A 17,800-nucleotide genomic window follows, 5' to 3' on the forward strand; every position below is an offset into this window, starting at 1 on the left:
TTTAGCAGACCCATCAAAAAAACCAAAATCTCCTCGCCATCTCATTCTCTGATCAGTTGGAAGTTTCTCGAAATGTTCGTCATCATCATCATCTATTTCGTCTTCCACTTCTTCAGTATCTTCTTCTTCAATCACATTATATTTTATCGGTCTTTCTCTTGGATCATGTCTAATGAAAAATGACCAACCTGATTTATGTGGAATACCAAAGTAAAATACTTACTCACATTGGCTTGAAGAACATTGGGCTCATTTCCAACTAGCTCAAATGACCTTGTATTAATCATTGTAAATCCATTATCATGTTCAATAAGAGTTCTATCAAGATCATTTTGATTCAGTCGTAGCCTATACCATTTGACATCGAATAGAGCTTGTTTGAAGGAATTAAAGTCACACTCAATTATATCATCCAAAATGCCATAGTATCTATTTTTAGATTATCGAGGATGCATGTTGTTTCTAGACTAAATGTTGGTGAGCTTGAAGACTACAATTATCCTAGAATCACAAGTTCTCTTAGTCTCATCCACCTTTTTTATGCAAAATTTACGGTCATTGTAGTACATAGCTCTATGGTGCTTAACCTATTATTTTTCAAACATGTCAAAATTATGCATCTATCCTTGAGTTGATATTAAACAAATGGGTCATGATAGATTAACTTATATGTACCTTTCCACCTCTTAAACTATTTGTTAGATCAATTACCATTGGCATAACATTGGGATCTCTATTACGATGAGCTTCTTTAACTAATGAAGCAACACCTTCCCATGTTAATGAGCAACCATTTTTTTGAGATCGTTCAATCCATACCATCATCCAATTAATATTGTTTGTAATATACAAATGAAGTCCATCTCACTCACGAACAACTGTATAAAATAAATAGACCAATTAGAAACAACTTATATTGATGATGGATAAGAATTAATTAACTACAATAACATCTTATAATTACCTCACTTTCCTCAATCTACCTTTCCCCATCAAGTACTCCCCTTTGAATTTGTTCATGGAGTTGGGATCCCAAATGCGATCTACATGGATCTTTGATGTAAACTTGGGAAGATATTCACTAATGTACACCATGGTCTGGTAGACCATATATCCCTCGACCATGGAACTCTCAAAATGTGCTCTCTCTCGAACCAAGCCCTTCAAAAATTTCAAGTGTTTCTCAACCATCCACATTGACCTAGTTGGTACAGGTCCACACAATTCGATCTCCTCAACTAGATGTATGAGGTAGTGTTCTTGTGCATTGAAAAAAATTGAAGGTAGACACTTTTGAATCTCACACAAAAGTTGAGAAATTTTTATCTTCCATTTCTTTTTGTCTTTTTTATCAATTTCTTTAGATGACAACCACCTAGAAGATATTCATCACGCAAAAATATATTAATGAGACTAATAACACTTCTATACAAAAAAATCTAACAAATAACACTTCTAACCTCATGTATTTTCCAAGATCATATATAACATGTTTGACACTCATGTTGTCAAAGTTGTGTGGGAAAGATAGAGGTAGAATGTACTCTAGTAATAATAAAATGATCTTTTCAATATATTATAAAATAAAACAATCAAAAGTACATAATGTTCTACAAATATATTGTAAATAGAGAAGAATATGACTTACCTTGATGAAGGTATGCCAATCATGCATTTTCAACCCTGACCCAAAATCATCTTTTTTTGATATGAGACTACTTATATTTGCAGCAAATCCTGTGGGAAATTTTTATTTGTTTTATGGCTTCATGTATGACACTAGTTTGTTGTTGCATTAATAACCAAGGAATGGCGCTCATATTAATCCAGTTTTTATTGTTCTTTGATTCAAGGAAAAACTTCAATGCATGATTGGATTCATTAATGTCATTGCAAATTTTGACCAATTTTTCTTTGTCACACCTTCCATCCAATATTTTCCATAGTGTCTCTATTACATTCTTTCCAATATGCATAGCATCAAACAAATGCACAATTGGGAGGTGCTCGTAGTATGAAAACTTACTAAATTATCTAGGATAGCTTTTAAGTCCTTTTGGAAGTTGCTCATTGATGCTTTGACAACCTTCACGAATATCAATTATATCATTAGTAAACAAAAGACAATATCCAAATTTAAATTTCATATGAAAACCTACATCAGATGGAATGACATTACCTCGACAATTCATTCTATTGTCTTCCAACTTCCACATGTGAGGTGTTATTCTTCATGGCTTTGATGTTGTCTCTTCTTTCTCATTGAAAAGATGTTTTTTGGAAATTCAATACTTATATTTTTTTTGGAGAAAGTGTCTATGCTCATCGAACACCTGCTTTCCTAAACTTTTTGAATGACGAGATTTCATCTTTGGACCACAAATTGGATAGGCAAATTTTTCCTTTGTCTGAAGACCTACAAGATCATGTATAATTGGATGAGATGTGTACTATAAGATTCATATTTAAAATTATCACACTCAACTTAAACATACAACAAAAATGTGTTAGCACTATTACATACCAAAAATATGTGTTATCAGTTTTACATACCACAAAAATGTGTTAGTCCAGGGGCATCATGTATTGTCCATACAAGCATTGCATAGAATTGAAATTTCCTTTCACCAATTGGTCTAGAGATGTCATACATGGTGACCCCATTCCATAACTCCAACAACTCATTTATCAAGGGCACAATATATACATTCATATCTTCCACTTGGTACTTGCCTAATTGAATGAACATAAACAAAGCATAATTACTATGGCCATTTTGATATTGTGTTTATAAATTAAGTTAGATGATTATTAAATAGAAAAACATCTGGTACAATCATTACAAACATTATGTGCTCCCTCTTTACGAACATCCAACGAGAAATGTTATTGTTAATAAGAAAAATAGGCCAAACTGAGTAAACAGATCTCATCTCTTCAAATGGATTGACACCATCTACTACCAATGAATGCTTCAGATTATGAGGATCTTCTTTAAATAATGGTCACCTATCTTCTATGTCCTTAAATTTAGAACCACCTGTAGGCATTCGCATAATGTCATCTTGAATTCTATTGCATGTATGGTAATCCATAAATTGTGTCAAGCTAGTACACCTGAATAATCATTGCAGACATGGAATCATGGGAATCTACCAAAGAACCTTGCGAGGCACCTTTTTTGTTATTTGAGCTTATTGATATCTACTAATGTGACAATCAGGGCATTTTGTATCAAAATCATGTTGTTTATGATATATAATATGATCATTGGGACATGCATGTATTGTTTGATACTCCATTCCAATATCTCTCATAGTGGTTGATAATTCTCAGTAAGAGCAAGGTAGAATGTTTGATAGTGGTAACAAACACTCACCTATCAACCTATGGAAAAATATTGTTAATATAAAGAATATTAATGGTACGCTAATATAGAAGATGACAAAAATGACATTATGCCTTAGCATACGTGAGATTTTTACGTTGGATATACCATTCGTAACCTTGAAGTTTACTAGCAACAATATAGTAGAGAGAAGTGTTGTTTGGGAGCCTTGTATAGGGTCTTGTATGCCTTTTCAATTACAATTATATCAAGGTTCTCTTCATCATCATCATTAGATGCATGACTATCATCGTCTTCATCATTTTCATCAATTGCGCCAGTACCATCTTCTCCAATCCTATTCTTTGGCACATTATTAGCTGCACCAATACCAACATCTTCAATTATGTTCTCTGCCTCAAGATCATCTTCTTCCATGGGAGCATTACCTTCTTCTTCGATATTCATACCTCCATGTTCCACCAGTTCAAAATCCACATTCACCAAAGGACGAAAATCCTTTCCCCCTTCAATGTGATCATGTTGCCTACAATGTCTCTGTGTTGTTGTGATTAGAATTCTTCAATTGTTTAAGCCCTTGCATTTTTTGCAAGGACAATAACATTTTCCATCACCATTTCTTTTGAACTAAGACCACAATTTAGCAATTGTCACTTTATTTTGTTCTAGTTTCATATTGTTAGGCATGGACTTTTTCACAAGAAAATATTAGAGCTATAAAATCATATCAAAAATAAACATACAAGAATTAGTAGTATTTTTTATATAATTGATAATAATTAAATAATTAAATATTACTATCTCTTCAATAAAGATGGCATCTAAACAAATCAAATGAATTATACAATATAAATATTGGCATTGATTTTGAACAATATTATATATTGCCATTGATTGTGAACAAAAACTATTCGTTTATGTATCTTGGCACTCAAAATATGTTGCTACAAAAAATGTGAGTAAAGGTATGGATGTTTTTGGCAAGATCAGTTTAGGATCAAGAAACACTAGGGGTGGGGGTGAGGGGGCGTGACTAAGTGTTATTAGATTTTTTTAGATTTTTTAAAAGAAGAAGAGGTATGTCATTCTATTAATTTTATCAAAAATGCATTTGCTATATGCAATCACAATGTGATATATGGTTTACTTGTATAATAACACTTGGCATCCATTAAGATTCTTGCCAAGAACGAGGTTAGAGATTCTAAGGTTCTTCCTAGAGTAACTTTAGCCTATGATCACTTTGAGTGCAACTTAAGAGAGAATGAAAGAACGTGCAAAGATAGGTCATTGCTACAAGACCATGTGACGTACCTATGTATAGAGGAATCTTTTACAAACATCATAAAGGAGAAAAACCCATGGGAAAAAAGCCCCTCCAAAAGAGAAATAAGATAAAGAAAAAATGTACAAGTGAAAAAGAAAGATGGAACCTATAAGGAACTTCCATCACCAATGTACAGTCATTGTTCCCACCCATTGGAGAGAACAAGATAAGGTATGCAGGCCCACTATGTATAATCAAATAAATCAATGTTGAATGTTCAACAAATAACGATGAAAATCAAGAATGTTAAACAATGTTCCTCGTGTTGGGAATAAGAAAAATTGAATATGTATGCAAGGTTTCTTTGCATGCCAACTAGTAAAATATGGGAAGAAATTCATAATGTATGACATCTCTAAAATCTTCTCAAATATTACACAAAAGTCTCAAAACATGAAATGAAAACATGTAATATTGGAACCCCTATAGTGTAAAAGTGGGCCCATATTTTACAAAATGTCCAAAGTTGGTGCAGGGGCCCAAGTTCCTAAATAAGGTGGTCAAACACCAATGTTGGATAGAGTAGGAGGTTAATAAGTGTCCAAGATGACACAAGACATTTAGGAAATCTCAAAGCATCCCTAAAATGCATTTAGAAAAATTTCTTGCATGTTGTAATAAGGCATATAGGCAAGTCAAAGGTTGGTCAACATTGCTCAACACTATGAGTTGACCAAAAATCTTCATTTTCATGTTTTTTAGTATTCTTGCATAATTTGTTAAGGTTTGGTAGGCATTTAAATTTAGTTGTTTTGAAATATTGGAAAATTGCAAAAATTGCCAAAAAAAAGTTGTCATGCTGTGAAAATGAAAGATCAACAATCAGTTTACTGTTTTGATCGAACATGTAGGAATGAATTTGTAAATTCAAGAGGTTTGACCTATAAATTGAATATCTTTAACCTAGGAAAGGGTTGGAATGTGTTGTACGGAATTTGAATCATATAAACAAGTGTTTTGGTGGGAAAGATATGTGCAGACAGCAAGTACAAATCTGAGATCTTCTTGCAATGTTCAGTATGTACCTGTGTTTATGGTGAAAAGTTGTGTTTTTGATCATTTTTTAGTGTATTGATTAGTTTATATTGAATAGAATTAGTTTGTGTTTGATTTTCATTTATTTGAGTCTACTGGTTAACCTAGACTATAGTTATGGTTTTAACCAAAATGGCTCCTACCTCCTAATTCCCACGGTGGAAAATTCTAATTATTGATCCATAGAAGGGTATTAGGATGGAGATGTCCATTTTGGTTCTTGTTTTACCAGCACCCACCTACTTGGGATGTTCTCGCAACATTTGAGGCTAAGCAACTAGTATGCTTGGTGTGTTAACAGTCTGAAATAACATTGCAGAAGATAAAGAATAGATCGTGGCTACTTGAGATTGGGTGAGTAGAAACATGGAATGATGCCCTTGTTGATGGAAGAAACATTTTTTATGTGGGTCTCAGGTTTGAAGGCTTAGAAGCCCAAACAGTGTTATTACACCCATTACTTGCATCAAAAGTAGAATTCAAAACCAACAAAAAAAGACTTTAAATTAAACTAATATGGTTTTGTAATGCGTGGAACTAGCTTTCCAATGCCTACAAGTATGTAAAAATACAATGTCTTATATGCAAGATATGGCTCCAAAAAAAAACAGTTCCATTATGCACAAAAAAATCATACTACAAAATTGAGGTGGCTACAAGTCTGCACTATGGTGACCAATATGAGCAGATAGCATTAATCATGTGTGTAGGGAAACACCAAAGAGTGGTCAAAGGCTTCAACCAACCTACGCAAAAAAATTACCTACCCATAAAATCTCAACCTAATGTCAAGATAGAACAATAATTACACCTGTCAATAGAATATGTTAATTAAAATGCCAATGGTAGGGATCTAACGTTGTGAATGTAAAGTTTACAAACTAAAAAAATCCATTTAGGTTTATACATTTTGATAAGTTAACTCTCCAAATCCTCATAAATATGTCCAAATATATTATCTAGCTTATTGCATCTTTTCTTGATCTCTTGTAAGTGTTGTCTTCCTTGGACAGTAAACAATTTGGCCTTCTCAGCTTTTTGTGACCACTCATACACATATCTTGTGTCCTTTTAAAAATCTTTGACAGTGTGACAAACAAAATTATGACCTTTATGCCTCGAGTCCACAATATATATCTCATGTGCACCACTATCAACTTGAATACGAACATAAGAAGACTCAACCATGTTATCGAGTTCATGTGAAATGGATGTTACCTCATGATCAAATTTATTTTTACAAAAATCAGAATGAATGTCACAAATAAGGTTGTTTTTTAATCTCAGGAAATTATTTTTTAGAATGCTATGTTCTCTTCACCATTAGACACCCAATTTCCAAGAGACAGGTTCCATATTTCCTATGTCATCTCATATTGTAAATAATTGTAGCCTCTATCTCTCTAGATTTTGTGACTAAATAGGCCACATTTCAATACAATATTTTTATAGTTTGTAACTTTCCATTTCAAGGAGTTGATAACGCTATTTTGTTTCTTCCATTTAAAGCATTTTAAGTTTTATAAAGGTCTCTTACATATGTGCATTGCTTACAAACAAGGTACTAGATTGGTTTAATGGTGGATGCATGTAGGTATTCTCTTTTGTTGGAATCATCCAAGTGAAAACTTTTTAACAATGTCTTATTTACTTGCAAAAATAATTTATCTTGAAGGATTAGTGTATCATGTACTCAGAGATATTATAAATGTATTTTTTTGTTTTGTGCCTGTATTGGTTCAAAACACTTTCCTCTAACCTTTACAAAAAAACATTTCTCTGGAAAGGGTAACTACCCCTTCAAGTTTGAAAGAATGTGGTTGGCTCATCTGAATCTTGAAAAATGCATACATGAATGGTGAAGCATTAAAGTTGAAGGCACAACTATGTTCAAAGTGGAAAAGAAACATGGACATGTAAATAAATGATCAAAAATTGGAATAAGGAAATATTTGAAGAGGAAAAAGAATGGAGCTCTCTAATTAAGAAAAAGTATGTCTTTGAAACTCCTAACCTTGAGGATTACCTCTATTTAGATGTTTGGATTAATGGTTACCAGATCTAGAATAGTATCCATAAAGATAAGAACATGTTAAGGAAGGAAAAAGATGGAATCTTGGTAATTGAAGGAAGATCAAGTTTAGGGGTGATAGTTAGATTATGGATAATCCTATTTTTGAAGATCTTATGTTCTTCTAGCATGCATAAAAATGCAAGAATTTACTAGGGATTGAAGTTAGAAACTACTAGAGAAACAATGAATGAATTATACTTAAGGATGTGAATCCTGCTCTTCCTCCTATTAACTAAAATCCAAATTCCTATTTTACTAGACCGAGTCTTAATGATAATATGTTCTGCAATCACAATTTTGATGGAAGGTTCTTTGTTTCCTCTATTTAATCTATGAATTTTAAAGACTTTTGAGAGTTCATTTTGGTCTAAAGCTTGGATTAACTCTCTAATTTCTAAAATAAATATCTTTTACTAGTTGTTCTTTCAAAATAAGGTATTGACTACTAAAAATTTATGTAAGAAAGGCTTTACTCTTCCTAATCGATCATGGGCAATATATATGATTTCATCATTTTTTTAATCAAATATTTTCGTACTGCTATTCTTTAGCCCAAATGGCCCTATGTGGGAAAATATTACTTATTTTTTCCTTAATGAAATTCATGAATCCTTTCAATGAGTTTGCTATGTCTGCTCATTGCTCAGGATGCTATGTTCAATAGCCTTGGAAGAATATTTTAATCCACATTAAGGGTACAGTAGTGTCTTGTTCCATTTGTTGAATCAATTTTCAAGTTTAAGATGAGTGTACATTTCAAGCCTCAAGGTCAATTTGCTTAAGAAAAATTATGTCTCTTTTAGTCTTGGGTCTAACAAATTTCATGGTCTCCTTTAAATTTCATGGTCTAACAAATTTTGCCAACTACATGCTTATTAGATTTTGTCATTCATGTAAATATCATGCAAGTTTATAACCAATCCCTAGAGTCTAGTGAACCATCATTAGTTTTATTATTCATCTGAAAACCCTAATTGATCACTATAGGGCTTTTAATGTATTCTAATAATATTTACATGTCAAAGAGATTCGTTCTCGTTCAAGGGTATCTCTAACATCCAATCTATAGAGATTGTTGCTATGTGAATGAATCAAGTTCCTTTAATGGCCAATCTATAAAGACAAGGGTATCTCTAACGACCAGTCTATAAAGACACCAAAGATGTGGAGAAATAATGGAAATTTGGTTCCTTATCAAGTGTGATTTCACTCAATAGACCTCTTGATGGGATTTCCAGTCTGTGGGAAAATCCAATTTTTGAGAAGCTAGGCACAACTTATAGCCAGGTAAATAAGATATGAAGGATAGGACCTACAATTTGGGCTTGCAAATAGCATGAATCATGAAATACTAATATCCTCCTAGATAATGTGACACATACACTTAAGAAAATAGAAGAGTACTAGACGGAGAAAAAATGAACTTGGTTTAAAGCAAGATAAGCCTTGCAAATTGTTTTCTAAAAACCCTTACCTTCAACAGCGCTATAAAAATCTTCATGCCATCTCACCCACACTTTGTTGGGTGAATAAATGAAGTTTCACTTTTCTTTTCTTTTTTGTTTATATCCCCAACAACATGGAAATTTCAACGCTAAACTTAACTATCGTCGAAATTTCAACATTATCGAGGTCATATATTTTTTTAAATGAAGTTGACAAGCCAAATTGGCCTACCATCGAAAATTTTGGTCGAAAATGATCCCCAAATGTACTAGTGTGTGCAAACGTGATGCAGGAGCATCTTGCATCCAAAATAAAGGGGAGACATGTTGAATGTAAAATTTACCAAAAAAAAAAAAAATCTGGAGGAGAGAGAAAAGTGACGAAAATTAAAGGAGAAATAATAAAAAAATAAAAAGGAGAAAAGAAAGGAAAAGAGGATTTTTATTTTCGAGGTGCATAGGTGGCATAAATAGAAAATTAAAAAAATAATAGTTGTCATTACATTAATCGAGGTGTGTAGGTGGCATCTTAGAAGCTTGTGAAAAGTTTCTTAAATCTTGCATTTAATATTTGTTGTGATCCATAAAGGAAATGTAATGTTCTAATTGGGCCACATGGTGGTGCTTAGTTGTAATTCTAGAAGGTTATGGAAGTTTTAGAAGGTTGTGGATATTGTGTAGGAAGAATTCTAGAAGGTTGTGGATAAGTCATGCATAGGGTGGTAAGTGCCTATTTAAGCAAAGCATATGAGCATTTCTAATCAAGCTCAAGGAGTAGCTAAGGAGTGGAAGCTCAAGGAGTAGCTTGAGGAGTGGAAGCTCAAGGAGAAGTTAGAGAAGTAAAAGCTAGAAGGTGTGAAGACTCTTATTTAGGATTTCTCTTATGTGGAAGAAATCATATCATCTTGTGGGTGTTGTAAGGATTTTTCAAGTATAATAAAATTATTTGTGAAGCATTTTTTTTTTTTTTTTTTCTTGGTCTCTATATTGTTGCATTATTGGTTGTGAGTTGGTAAGGGTGGTGTGGCCCTTTATCAAAACGGCTTGGACAAAGTTAGGCAATACTTAACCATGTATGTATATATGTATGTATGGATGTAACTATTCTCTACTCATCAATGCCATCCACATGGAGCGGGTGGACGGGGGGGAGCAGTTGAGCTTGCACCTTCTACAATACTTCATTTCCATTATTTGCGCTCTTTGAATCAAAGGTATATAACTTTATCACTTGTAACTATAATTTTCAAATAGTACAAACCACAATAGTTCCTTATAATTTTGTGGTTCTCTTTGTAAGTTTATAAAATTGAAGTTTAAAAATTAATTGCATTTATGAACATCTTTTTCAAGTTTGATATTTCTCTTTTTCCTGACTCACAGTCCAAGAATAATTTTTCAAAACACATACTGACCAATTGGAGATTGAGCCAAAAAATTGTGAGAATGATTGTGCCAAAAGAGCTTAAAAATATGATTGGTGCATGATAATCATTTTTTACGCTCTTTTTGGCACAATTTTTCTTATATTTTATGATTTTTGGTGAAAACAAAATTTCAAACTAATCAGGTAGGTGATCTAAAATTAAATCATAATTAGTTGAGGCATGTTTAAATACCTTATTTCACATGTTATTGGGTGTTATGTGTTTATGTGCTACTGTTAATGAATATTAAAGGATGAACTAATGTTAGATGTTAGCTTTGGACATTATAAGATTATTTTATGGATGCTCATAATTGTTTTTTATTTCATATGATAATGAATGAATGCTATATTTCATTAATGAGTGAATGTGAGATCCATCTCTTCTTAGGTACTCTTTCTAGGCTGTTGTACCAGTTCTTAAGCCCAAAATAAATAAATCATGATTTGAAATGCAAACTTGGGTGCTTAACTTAATGAATGCACACACCAAGTGGAAGACCTTGTGTGATGAAGGATTATATGATTTTCTACATATTTCACCACATACCAATGCATTGCAAGTTCACATACATTTGTGAGCACTAGGTGTGTGAAGGCTCCATGCAAAAACATATAGAAGCAAAAAATGTCATGATGAACATTTTCGATGACATGTTTTCCAAGAGCATACACAAGTTCCTCAAGGTGACTTCGCATTATTAAATTTTCATGTTTGCCAACACCACTACTCTTCCTCCATATCCTACACAAATAAAAAAATAACCAACATTGCAACCATATGATAAATGGGAATAGCACATGCCCGAGCCATAACCTAGTTAAATTGATCTAGTTGTTGATTAGCTGGGTTGATTACAAATTCCTATAGAACTGTCATCAGATTAGGTATAATAAAACAAACAATTAGTTGTTCCCAGCTAACCAGATCAAATACAGTTTTCCAAGGTGATAAAATTGCATATGCAGATGCATCACTTGAATGTCAGGCATGAAGTGCATTCCCCAATTTATAATGAATGGTTGGATATAAAGGCTCCATACGCTAACCCAACAATGGAAGCCAAGGATGTAACCATGCACGTATTGGCACACTCTCCCTGCGAGGATCCCAAGTATCTATTTTTGTTGTTAATTTGGTCTAGTTGTTGATTAGATGGGTTGATTACCAATCCTGTAGAACTGTCACCAGATTAGGTACAATAAAACGAACAATCAATTGTTCCCAGCTAGCAAGATCAAATACAGTTTTCCAAAGTGATAAAATTGCATATGCAGATGTATCTATGTGTATATATATGTATGTTGTATGTATGTATGTATGTATATATGTATGTATGTGTATGTGTATATATATGTGTAGATATTGTGTGTGTCATATATATAGAGAAATCTTGTGGATTTTGAAAATCAATGGAGATCTAGGATTTTCTTGCTGTGACATTGTGATCGCTACTTGTCGTACCCTTGTGATCGCTACATCTCATTGTCGTGCCCTTATGATCTCTGTATATGTATGTATGTATGTATATACATATATATACATATGTATATGTATGTATATGTGTATATGTATGTAGGTAGGCATATAAATAGAGAGATCTTGGCACAACAGAAAAACAATAAAACTCGCTCAATAGGTAGCATGGCCACAGATTCAATGGCAATGCCTAGTGGTAAGTAGATTCCTCTTTCTCTCTCATTTTTCATGTGTTTATTTCCCTTGAACTATTATTTCATAGGGGGCATTTGTAACATTGGATTCATTTTATGCAAGAGGCGATGAGGACATTCCTGGATGTATTTGTGCGATTAATTGCTCATGAGCAATGAATATGGACTTCCCCTGAGAGTAGCAAGAGGCAATGAGGACATTCCAAGTACTTTAAAGATTGATCATTTCTGAAAGATTTTAGATGTTAATGGGGAATTTAGATGTTGGAGGGGTGGAGCCAAATGAGTTTCCACCTTCACGTGGTTAGCCCTAATTAGTAGAGAATATTAAACTATTTTTGAAACCAAGTGAAGCTCAACATTAACCTATGATTATATGACAACTAATTGTGTGAAATGTTTATTTTTAGGCAATGCAAAAGGATGTCATAGTTCAATATGCAATGTCAATTCATATGCATACAACATCAGGGGGAGCTGGAAAACACAACGGGTTTGCATTTTTTTTAAAGGTCTTTAGTTACATATTTTAAGTTATAGACCATCATGAACATTGTTCATGATGGCCTATAATTTTAAAAACTTAATAGACCTATTAAATAAATGTAATTGTGTTGTGTTTTATCAGCTCCACCTGATGTCCATGCATTTGAACATAGTTGCACGTGCATTCTCGTTTCAGAGTGGCAAAATCTTATTTTGGATGCGACGAAAAAATGACATGCACCAGAAGATGTGAAAATGATGTCACTTTTGCAGATCTGGAACCTTTTTTGTAATTTAAACATTGGTATTTTCTTAAAGATTTTAGATGTTAACAAGGAATTTAGATTGGGGGGGGTGGCCAAATGAGCTTCCACCTTCACGTGGTTGGCCCTAATTAGTAGAGAATATTAAACTATTCTCAAAACCAAGTGACACTCAATATTAACCTATGATTGCATCATAGTTCTTCAACGTTTGCCACCAATTTTTATTATTATTAATATAGCACATCGTCGCAATTGCAACAACAACTTTCGACGGTTAGTCATCAATCACATAGCATTCCTACCACATGCTCATCTCAATTACGACGAAAATTTCTGACGGCTTGTCGTGGGGCCCATAGCATTTATGTTGCATAGACATCACAATTATGACGGTGTCTTCGACAGATTTCTGTCGCAATTGTGACAATGAAAATGAATGGTTTGGCAATACGTTAGCTCAATTTACGACACCTATGTCCGTCGGAATTGTGACGATCGCCCTTTCCGTCGCAACTTGTGATAGCAAAAGTCCGACACCCGTCTGACGGGAGCCAATTCCTCTTGATGTCGATTGGGCGACGAGTTACCGTCGTAATTGCGACGGCCTATCGTCGCAATTTGGGCCCAAATGTAGTAGTGACTTGAAGAATGGTTAGACATGCAAAATGGTGAAGGTATCCAATTAGGTGAGTTTATGATACGGCTGCTCCTGTATGCGAACGATCTCATTTTGGTTGCTAAATCTACATATGGTTTGCAAGAACATTTACTATCGCTCGAGCGCTTTTGCAAAATGGTTGATGCAAGTTAATATCATTAAAACTAACATTATGCTCTTTTCAAAAAGCAAAAAAATCAACATAAATTCAATTTTGAGAGCAATGTTCTCGAGGAAGGTAGCAAAATATAAATACCTTGGGATTGACTTCAACAAAAATCTAAGTTGGGATGGTTGTAGAAAGAAAAAGATTTTGGGAGGTTGGAAGGCACTTTATGCTTTGCAAAATAGATGTCGTGATGTTGAGGTTTGGGATTGGAAAACCAATCAAACTTTGTTCGGGCTCCTTATGCTTCCAATGGTTCGTTATCGCTATGAAATATGAGCCAGCAGCATTTCAGGCTTCAAATTGATACAAATTGAGATGATACAAAAGCGCAAGATTACCAGCAAGTTTAAAATCAAATGTACGGTCCCCTATGATATCATGCTTTGTGAAGTGGCAGCGATATCTATTGAAGCTCACAACTATGGCCTACCTCATTAGCTATCATAAAAAAATTGAAAAGATGGAGGCAACTAAATGGCCTAAAATTGTCTTTGAGGATACTTTGTGTAAACGTAAAAGGACCTAAATGCAGCAAAACATCAAGTGGATGAGCAAATGGGATATCCATTTCAACATGTGTCCCACCAACAATAAAGAAATAAAAGCTTTTGTTATGAAGAAATTTCATAAGAGAAACTAGGGAAAGGGGCTTGGCAGAAAAAAGGCTTACTACGTCAATGAGTTCAACCCCACATATGATCACCACCAAAAGGAGTATATAGAGGCCATAATACCATGGAGAGCTAAGACACTCATTGCACAACTAAGGACCAACTCCCATCAACTTTGATGTGAGACCGAGCGGTCTAAGTGACCAAAAGAACTCTTGGAAGAGAGAATTTGTTTGTTTTGCAATTTTAGGAAGGTGGAAACCGAACAACACTTCATTTTGAACTGTGAGACATACAAGGACAACAAGGTCAAATTTGTGGATATCCTATCCAACAACTCATGGTACAACCTCCTCAACAAAGAGAACATTGAGAAGTATAGTGGTCTCGTCATCAGCCTTCACAAAAAACAAACCGAATTCACAAAAAGCAAACCGAATTAACAAAGTCGGTTTAGTGGGTATATGGTCCCATAGGCTATTTCTCAGCCTCGTGGACGTCAAAATCTCTTCTATCTATCTATCTATCTAAATAATTCATTTAGATGACGGTTAAAAATAAGTTTGTCAATTTCAGTAAGGGAATTTTCAAGATCAGTATTTAAAAGTGAGCCCTCCTTTGTGTCCCCAACACATATGTACAAAGTTGAAGGCAATTTATAAGAGAATCTTAACTACGTTCTTCGCATTCTGTTTCAGCTCATTAAAAATAAAAGTAGCCCTCATTGCGTCATCCACACATTTTCCAATCCAATGTTGAGATGTCATTTACAATTAAAGAATTAGGTATCGTTACGAATTCATCACAGTAATTATGTCGTCTATAGCAGGGTGGTGTTTTAGAGTCCATACGTTACTGACATCTGCCATTAACTTAGACAATGGACGAGCAGATTTGATAGATTTTGAACGCTCATACATTAGCACATATTTACAATTAAATTTTTAGGTATGTTACTTGAGAATTCATCACAATATTATTATTAGTTCCTGCCTGCGGCAGGATACTAACGCAATCGTTTGATCCATAATTTGCTATTCGACTAAGTCAATCAGCCAATCAGAACAGAGTATTAAATTTTATCATATCGAAACATGTAAGTTTAGTTTAATTTTCATTTTTGAAAAAATTTTAACATGATTTTTTTGATTTCTCATTGGTTTGAGCAAGTAGAAAAATCATTTTCCTTTTCGAAAAATATGAGATTTATAGCACAATAACAATTTAAAAAAATCGAAAGCTTCAATAAGGCGAATCTCGAAGGTTCCATTAGACTTGACAAGGAAACGTAAATATTAACTTGTCTTCACAGATTTAAGCCGGCTAGGGCATCTTTGGACAAGCCTAGACGGACTCAGTAAGCGACTCCCAACTCCAACAGGAGCGTCTGGATCAGCCTATTTACCTTGCAGACATCAACATGATACACTTGAAAGCCATGGCGATCCCGTTTCATCCTCAAGCACGCATTTGAGCACTCTCTCCGCGGCCACACAGAGGGCATCTGGGATGTAGCCTAGTCTTTTGATTCCTCATACATTTCCTCTGCTTCCTAAAGATCTAGGAAGCCTGATAATACAGAAAGAAGGGCGAAGATGGAATTTTGAGAAAATGACATTTGGTTCGCCGTCGTCCAAAACCCACTGGCGCCGAAATTGAGGGAGAGTTTGCAAAGAAGGCCAAAAATATGTGTAAATTGCCTTGCTGGAGTTCCAGAAAAACCTAAAGGCATGATGCACAAATCTTGGGAGCAGGTCCCTGTACCTCCATCTACCTTGCCAATTTAAACACAATCTAGTCATGAATTTAGGAACAGAAACATTTTACACAAAAACCTTCCTATTATCATCCCAAAGTACATATGAATCAAAAACAATGACCAACTTACTACTAATAGTTTTGCAGGGGGTACTTTCAGTATCTATTCATATTGATATCTGCAACAAAAATATATTCCTTAGTGTTTATAAACCCCACCAGTTTACTAGAAATTGGCTACCTAATCAGCATTTTGTCACTGATCATCTAATTGTTAGTAAAAACTTGTTGGATTATATTGTTCTGTCTATAATTAACCAGAGATCAACCAGTAAATCTAGAGCTGTCTTACAATTGAGGGCTCCATTTGGTAGGTATCAGTTGAGGAATTTGCTCATTTTTTAATGCATATTTAAAAATCAAACATATACAATTTATTGAATTGAGTCAGAAGCATTGGATTTTCTTGGAAGTCTAAAGCTTTTCAGATAATTCATATTGTTGTGCCTTATCTGCTTCTACATTTTGCAGAGATGTCTACCAGAGCAGTTGCAACTACAGCCCTCAACAAGTCCAATTCCACTCTTGCCCTCCCTTACATTCGCCCCAACTGCGTTCAGACACTCCCATTCAGAGGAATTTTCTGGCCCTTATGGTCTGTATTACAATAGACACCGGCCTCATTCTAAATATCTATAAGCCTCCGCATGAAAGCCAGCTGCCAATGCCTCTTCTCCGAAATGACGTGGATATCCATGTTGTCAAACAATAAAAATGCCACGTTTGGACGACTCTGCATGATGTGAAAGCATAGATAGACACATGGACTTTTGACTGCCCATTCTCTTCTGCTCGCAATTTTGTGATAGCTGAAAAAATATTTATATATTGTAAAACAAGGGCTCTTTAAACAATTAAATGCCATTGTGCTTAGTTTAAGTATATCATTGTCCAAATAGTTGTATAAAAAATATAATAATGAAGTATATTATGTATGACCTGCATCCGAAGAACTATGGGCTAGACTTGAAGTCTATGCAAGGATAATACAATTTCAATGGAGAACATGTGGTTGTGGAATTAACTTGATGTTCATTGTATTTTTGCTAATAATGTCAAAATTACTTTATAATGAATAATTTCAATATGTGCCCCACAAGTAATAAAGAAATAAAGGTCTTTGTTATGGAGAAATTCTACAAGAGAAATTGGGGAAGCGAGATTGGGAGGAAGAAACTATATTATATAAATGAGTTCAACCCCACTTGTGATCAACTCAAAAAAGTGTACATAGGAGCCAACATTTCTTGGAGAGCTAAAATTCTTATTGCTCAGCTGAGAACCAACTCTCACCAACTTCGTTGTGAGACCGGGCGTTGGAAGAGGCCAAAGGAGGCTTGGGAAGAGAGAATTTGCAGATTTTGCAATTCTGGGAAAGTGGAAACTGAACAGCACTTTATTCTAGAATGTGAGGCCTACAAGGATAGCAGGGATAAGTTTGCGGATACTATATGTGACAGTT

The sequence above is a fragment of the Cupressus sempervirens genome, chromosome 7 (assembly GCF_028749045.1).
Source record: "Cupressus sempervirens isolate cs-2001-9-10 chromosome 7, ASM2874904v1, whole genome shotgun sequence".
Taxonomy (NCBI): Eukaryota; Viridiplantae; Streptophyta; class Pinopsida; order Cupressales; family Cupressaceae; genus Cupressus; species Cupressus sempervirens.